Raw genomic sequence first — 8,481 nt, 5'->3', positions numbered from 1 at the left:
ATGTTTCATTCGGGAAAAGTACATAAGAATTGTTGTGCCGTGATGAATCTAAATGTATGATCAAATCCAGCTCCAGGGCTACGTTAAGTCACTACTCAGCAGGATATGGCAACTGTGTGGAATGCCAATATAATGAAACACTGATTATAGGAAATAAATTTTAAAGGCTGTACATTTCTAAATCAGGAGGAGCCACTTTTACTGCTCTGAATGTTCTTCTAGGTGACAGTCGATGGGATTCCAAAAATGAAACGACAAAAAACTTCACTTTGGAATTCTATATATTGAATCATGATTTACAGAATGGCCCATCTTTTTGAAGAGAAGTAAATCCAGCCTTGTAGTTTATAGCCACAAACTTTTCCCCCAAAGTAATGTAATTGTAGTTTGGAAGAAATCAAAGAGAAAAGGAATATATTAAACAGAGTCTACTTATTTAGCTTCCCCTGGTCCTCCAGCAAAAGTAGGTAAGAATGTTTTTAAGCCCATCCTTACCCCACTAGCCTCGTTCAGGAATAGATTGATTCAAACCTTCCAAATTCTTCTCTCTTAAGCCCGGTCCAGGAGTTCAAATAAAAGAAATTTCTTGAATCGTATGAGCAGAGAACTATAAAACCAACAGTGTTTGCAGATTAAACTCAACTCTTCTTTCAAGTTTGTTCAATAAAAAATTGTAATAGCATAATTATCAAGACCTCCTATATTCTGCTATAACAGTTTTTAAAATGTCTCAGCTTAATTCAACCTGGGAGCTGTGCTACAAGCCGAGGTCAACTAACAGGATGTAAAACCAAGAGTGAAGCAGAGTCAGGGCAAATACAACGATCCATCAAAAGAGGTGTGAGCCTCTAGGCAGCTCCAAGATGCCGTGCACAGCTTATTTCTACATCACACAGCCCTAACCTATCTAGCAAATACGAAAACGGCAGTAAAAAACCCAACAGTCCAAATTTATGTGCAGAGCACAAATTTTCTTTTTTTGTTGTTATTTTTGTCATTGTTAATTAAGGAATAACTTATACAAGAAATCCTCAGATCTGAAGTATACAGATTGTGAATTTCAGTTTTTACATTTTGATAATTTTTTTATAGCCATATAACTACCACTCCAATCAAGATATAGAACATTTACATTATTCTAAAAAGTTCTATCATTGTCTTTTGATTTAATCCTCCCTCCAGGCAATCGTGTGTGTGTGTATATACATTATATATTCTGGATATAAATCTTTGTCACTTATAGGTATTTATGATACTTTTCTCTCCATTGTTGGCTTATGTATTTTTAAATGATGCCTTTAAAAAGTGTTTAATCACTATGAACAAAGCTAGTACAGGTGATGGAATTCCAATTGAGCTATTTCAAAATCTTAAAAGATGATGCTGTGAAAGTGCTGCACTTAATATGCCAGCAAATCTGGAAAACTCAGCAGTGGCCACAGGACTGGAAAAGGTCAGTTTTCATTCCAATCCCAAAGAAAGGCAATGCCAAAGAATGTTCAAGCTACCACACAATTGCACTCATCTCACATGCTAGCAAAGTAATGCTCAAAATTCTCCAAGCCAGGCTTCAGCAATACATGAACTGTGAACTTCCAGATGCTCAAGCTGGATTTAGAAAAGGCAGAGGAACCAGAGATCAAATTGCCAACATTCACTGTATCATTGATAAAGCAAGAGAGTTCCAGAAAAACATCTACTTTGCCTTATTGACTACACTAAAGCCTTTGACTGTGTGGATCACAACAAACTGGAAAATTCTGAAAGAGATGGGAATACCAGACCACCTGACCTGCCTCCTGAGAAATCTGTATGCAGGTCAAGAAGCAACAGTTAGAACTGGACATGAAACAACAGACTGGTTCCAAATCAGGGAAGGAATATGTCAAGGCTGTATATTGTCACCCTGCTTATTTAACTTATATGCAGTGTACATCATGAGAAATGCTGGGCTGGAAGAAGCACAAGCTGGAATCAAGATTGACAGGAGAAATATCAATAACCTCGGATATGCAGATGACACCACCCTTATGGCAGAATGTGAGATCTAAAGAACCTCTTGATGAAAGTGAAAGAGAAGAGTGAAAACGTTGGCTTAAAACTCAACATTCAGAAAAAAACTAAAATCATGGCATCTGGTCCCACCACTTCATGGGAAATAGATGGGGAAACAGTGGAAACAGTGAGAGACTTTATTTTCTTGGGCTCCAAAATCACTGCAGATGGTGACTGCAGCCATGAAATTAAAAGACACTTGCTCCTTGGAAGAAAAGCTATAACCAACATAGACTGCATATTAAAAAGCAAAGACATTACTCGCCAACAAAGTCCGTCTAGTCAAAGCTATGGTTTTTCCAGCAGTCACTTATGGATGTGAGAGTTGGACTGTGAAGAAAGCTGAGCACCGAAGTATTGATGCTTTTGAACTGTGGTGTTGGAGAAGACTCTTGAGAGTCCCTTGGACTGCAAGGAGAGCCAACCAATCTTAAAGGAAGTTAGTCCTAAATATTCATTGGAAGGACTGATGCTGAAGCTGAAACTCCAGTACCTGATGCGAAGAATTGACTCTTTGGAAAAGACCCTGATGCTGGGAAAGATTGAAGGTGGGAGGAGAAGGGAATGACAGAGGATGAGATGGTTGGATGGATGAGTTTGAGTAGGCTCTGGTAGTTGGTGATGAACAGGGAAGCCTGGTGTGCTGCAGTCCATGGAGTCACAGAGAGTCAGACACAACTGAGTGACTGAACTGAACTGAATAGCTGATTAACAATGTTGTGATAGTTTCAGGTGAATAGCATAGGGACTCAGTCATACATACATATGTATTCTTTCTCCCTCAGGTGGCAAATAGACGGAGAAAAATGGAAAAGGTGACTGGCTTTATTTTCTTGGGCTCCAAAGTCACTGTGGACATTAACTACAGCCATAAAATTAAAAGATGCTTGCTCTTTGGAAGAAAAGCTATGATCAACTTAGACAACATATTAAAAAGCAGAGACATTACTTTGCTGACAAAGGTCTTTATAGTAAAAGCTGTGGTTTTTATGATTTATCCATATATGACTACTGTATTCTGTAGTCATGTATGGATGTGAGAGCTGGACCATAAGGAAGATTGAGCACTGAAGAATTGATGCTTTTGAACTGTGATGATGAAGACTCTTGAGAGTCCCGTGAACAGCCAGGAAATAAAGCCAGTCAATCCTAAAGGAAATTAACCCTGAATATTCATTGCAAGGACTGATGCTGAGGCTGAAGCTCCAATACTTTGAACTCCTGATGCCAAGAGGGGCTCATTGGGAAAAAAACCAATGCTGGGAAAGATTCAAGGCAGGAGGAGAAGGGGGCAACAGAGAATGAGATGGTTGGATGGCATCATCAACTCAATGAACAAGAGTCTGAGCAAACTCTGGGAGATAGTGAAGGACAGGGAAGCCTGGCATGCTGCAGTCCTTGAGGTTGCAAAGCATTGGACACAGCTGAGTAACTGAACAACAAATTCTCCCTAACACTCCCTTCCCATCCAGGCTGCCACATCACATAAAAATACCAAGTTCTTCAAGGACCATTTATTGAAATGCCTCTCCTTTGTCCATTGAATTATCTTGGTGCCTTTGTGAAAAATCAGTTGATAGTAAATGTTTGGATATATCTCTGAACTCTCTCGTTTCATTATTGTTTGGCCCTTACCACAATACTGCACTAGCTTGATTGTCTTAGGTTTATAATTAGTTTCAAAATCAGCTAATGTAAGATCTCTAACACTGTTGCTCTTTTTCAAGCTCTTTTATTTATTCTTTGTCCTTTGTATTTCCATATGAATTTCATAATCAGTTTATGCATTTCTATAAATTGCCTGCTGAGTTTTGAGTCAGACCACATTGATCCAGTATGAATCAGTTTGAGGGGAATGGGGCATCTTAAAAATAGTGAATTTTCCAATCCCAAGTGACCATGTCTCTCCATTTCTTTAAGACTATTACACTTCCCTAGGCAATATTTGATAGTTTTCTGGGTAGAGTTCTTCCAATCACGTATTAGATTCATTCTCTGACATGTGAAGCATTTTATTCTAATAAAAATGTTTTCAAATTTCATTTTCTTGTTATTTACTTTTATTGAAGTATAGGTGATTTACAGTGTTGTGCTGATTTCTACTGTACAGCAGAATGAGTCCGTTATTCATGTATATACATTATTATATTCTTTTCCATTATGGTTTGTCATAGGGTATTGAATATATTTCCCTGTGTTATACAACAGGACCTTGTTATTTATCCATTCTATATGTAATATCTTATATCTACTAACCCCGACCTCCTGCTCTGTGTCTCTCCCAACCCCCTTCCCCTTGGCAGTCACAGGTCTGTTCTCTGTGTCAATGATTCTGTTTCTGTTTTATAGATAGGTTCATTTCTGTCACAGTTTGTGAGTGATAGTTGCTCAGTCACGCTGACTCTTTGCAACCCCATGGACAGTAGCCTGCCAGGATCCTCTGTCCCTGGAATTCTCCAGGCAAGATTACTGGAGTGGGTTGCCATTTCCTTCTCCAGGGGATCTTCCCGACCCATGTATCCTGCACTGCAGGAGAGTCTTTACCATATGAGCCACCAGGGAAGCCTACTATTAATAGACATTTCTAAGTATAAAGACAGGTCAACTTAGAAAGTAACAGCAGATACATGCTTGACTTTATCTTATAATCTATAGACAATATATTAGAATATGTAATGAATCCATACACCTTTTCCAAAGGCATACCCAAAACAGAAGTAACAATAAAGTTATAAATGATAGTCATCAGATGAAGTAATTTAGATGAAGCTTTTCTCTCTCAAAGAGATGGGGACTGGGCAAGTGGTCAGGAAGGAAATACAACGTGCTTTTAACTTTGTTTGAAAAATAGTGTTCAGTTCCACATTGCTGAACATAATTTTGTTTTTGCCAAATAAATCCTCTACTTCAAATTACTGTCCAAATGCTTTATTAAAACTCTGCTTCTGGCCTTTGTTTTGGAATCTGTTACTTTTGTTGCCACCTCCTGATTGCCGTCCTCTGAAGCTTCTACTTCTTTCCCGCTGTACCCTGACATCTTGGTTGCCCTCGTGCTGTCCCCTGAAGCCTCAATTGGCTTCCCACTGTCCTTGGAAGTTACGATATCCTTCCTGTGGACCTTCTAGCTCTGGTTGCTCTGTGGCCACAGAAAGCTGCCAGTGCCGTGAATCATGTCACTTTTCCTGTGTCATAGTTTAGATTCCACATATAAGTGATATTATATAGTATTTGTCATTCTCTTTCTGACTTACTTCATTTAGTATGGTAATCTCTAGTTATATCCATGATACTACAGATGGCATTATTTTATTCTTTTTTATGGCTGAGCACTATTCCATTGTATATATGTACCACATCTTCTTTACCATTCATCTGTCAGTGGACAATTAGGTTGCTTATATGTCTTGGATATTGTGAGTAGTGCTTCTATGAACATAGGAGTGCATGTATTTTTTTTTTAATTGAAGTTTTGTCTGGATATATGATCAGGAGTAGGATTGTTGGATCATATGGTAATTCTATTTTTAGTTTTTGCCCATGCTATGGAGCTTACAAGATCTTAGCTCCCTTGGCAGTGAAAGAACAGAGCCCTAACCACTGGACTGCCTGGGAATTCCCTATTTTTAGTTTTCTGAGGAACCTCTATACTGTTTTCTATAGTGGCTGTACCCACTTACATCCCCACCAACATTGTAGTTGTGGGTTTCCTTTCTCCACACCCTCTCCAGCATTTATTATTTGTTGACTTAATAACGCCCACCCTGACCAGTGTGAGGTGATACCTCATTGTCGGTCTGATTTGCATTTCTCTAACAATTAGCAATGTTGAGTGTCACTTCATGTGCCAGTTGGCCATCTGTATGTCTTCTTTGGAGAAATGTCTATTTAGGTCTTCTGCCCATTACTCTTGCCTGGAAAATCCCATGGATGGAGGAGCCTGAAAGGCTGCAGTCCATGGGGTCGCGAAGAGTTGGACACGACTGAGCAACTTAACTTTCATTTTTCACTTTCATTCATTGGAGAAGGAAATGGCAACCCACTCCACTGTTCTTGCCTGGAGAATCCCAGGAATGGGGGAGCCTGGTGGGCTGCTGTCTATGGGGTCGCACAGAGTCGGACACGACTGAAGCGACTTAGCAGCAGCAGCAGCCCATTTTTTGACTGGATTGTTTTTTGGTTTTGAGTTTTATGAGCTGTTTGTATATTTTGGAAATTAAGCCATTGTTGATCGTATTGTTTTCAGATATTTTCTCCCATTCTACAGGTTGTCTTTGTTTTCTTTATGGTTTCCTTTACTGTGCAAAAGCTTATAAGCTTGATTAGGTCTCATTTGTTTATTCTTATTTTTATTTCTATTGTCTTGGGAGACTGATCTAAGAAAACATTGGTGTGATTTATGTCAGAGAAAGTTTTGCCTATGATCTCTTCTAAGAGTTTTATTGTGTCATGTCTTGTAATTAAGTCTTTAAACCTTTTTGAGTTTATTTTTGTGTGTGGTGAGAGTATTCTCACTTCATTGATTTACACCCAGCTGTTCAACTTCCCCATTTGTAAATGAAGATTATTTTGTCCTTTTCAATTTTTATGCCATTTTTTCTTGTTTATTGAACTGGTTTAGATTTTCAGCACACTAATAAGAGTAACACTGCTTAATTTAATTTTATAACAAAAGCCAGAACAATTTTGATAACTGAAGATCTAACTTTTTGAGTAAATCATAATGCTACCAGTGATACACAATAGTGCCTGTTTCCTTAAATACTTTCTAGAACTGAATGCTACCATGATTTAAAGCATTTATCAATCTTATAAATGAGAAATGGTACCTTTCATGCTTCAAATTAATATTTATATGGTATAAAATAAGAAACATAATTTTACTAATATATCATAAATATAGAAAATTCAATAGCTTTTTCCTTTATTACTAGTACTCAGAAATGGAAAAATAGAAAGCTCAATAACAATTTCTAACCCTTTAATTGCTTAGAAATACATTTAATAGAGTCTATATGAGAGAAATTATTAAATATAAACAAATACGAAGTAAGACAGTATTAAGCGAAATTGCATTCCACTGTGAATCTTAATGCTTTTATTGTGTTTTGTTTGGGGAACTAGATTAAATTATTTTAAAGTTTAGATGATGGAATAAAGTTCTGAGAATAGTACAAACAATGAAAAAAAAATACTAAAAAGATGAGCTTATCTTTCAGCTATTAAAATTTACTATAAAGCCACAATCACAGTACTGAGATAGGTTACAATATCCACTGAGATAGGTTACAATATCCAAAAATGTAAGCAAGAATCACATGGAATGATCAAAATTAACATTTTTAGTTCAATGAGATTTTTGGAAAAAAACAAAACAAAACAGTGTTGGCATAGACCGTTCTTTATCTGGAAGAAGATGGAACTAGTTCAACCTGTATTTTCCACACAAATGCATTTGATATATAGTAATTAGGGAAACAGTGGAAACAGTGTGAGACTTTATTTTTTTGGGCTCTAAAATCACTGCAGATGGTGACTGCAGCCATGAAATTAAGACGCTTGCTCCTTGGAAGGAAAGTTATGACCAACCTAGATAGCATATTCAAAAGCACAGATATTACTTTGCCAACAAAGGTCTGTCTAGTCAAGGCTATGGTTTTTCCAGTGGTCATGTATCGATGAGCGCCGAAGAATTGATGCTTTTGAACTGTGGTGTTGGAGAAGACTCTTGAGAGTCCCTTGGACTGCAAGGAGATCCAACCAGTCCATTCTGAAGGAGATCAGCCCTGGGATTTCTTTGGAAGGAATGATGCTAAAGCTGAAACTCCAGTACTTTGGCCACCTCATGTGAAGAGTTGACTCATTGGAAAAGACTCTGATGCTGGGAGGGATTGGGGGCAGGAGGAGAAGGGGACGACAGAGGATGAGATGGCTGGATGGCATCACTGACTCGATGGACATGAGTCTGAGTGAACTCTGGGAGTTGGTGATGGACAGGGAGGCCTGGCATGCTGCGATTCATGGGGTCACAAATAGTCGGACATTACTGAGTGACTGAACTGAACTGAATATGAATACCCAAAATAGTGGGAGAATATATAGGTGAATGTCTACATGATTTTCTATAGGAGGCTTCCTTAAGCAAAATAGGAATTTCAGAAGCCATAAAGTAAATAAATATGTTGTCCAGAGTATGTTTAAATTTGATAAATAATTAATGCTAAAGTATAAGTAACAAACTTCATTCTAATTGCTAATATATTTGTATATAATGGACATTTTTAAACATAAAAAACAAGGAAGAATATTGACACTTATGACTGAAGGTAAGTTATTAGAGTAAACATAAAAATATCTTCTATACAGAGATAATGGGAAACACATACGAAAAAGAAATGTGTAAATGGTTTAAATAGGCAATTCACTGAA

Source organism: Bos grunniens, chromosome 2 (assembly GCF_055505025.1).
Source record: "Bos grunniens cultivar Pamir isolate PY7600 chromosome 2, Bosgru_T2T1.0, whole genome shotgun sequence".
NCBI lineage: Eukaryota > Metazoa > Chordata > Mammalia > Artiodactyla > Bovidae > Bos > Bos grunniens.
Note: the sequence above shows the minus strand (reverse complement) of the source record.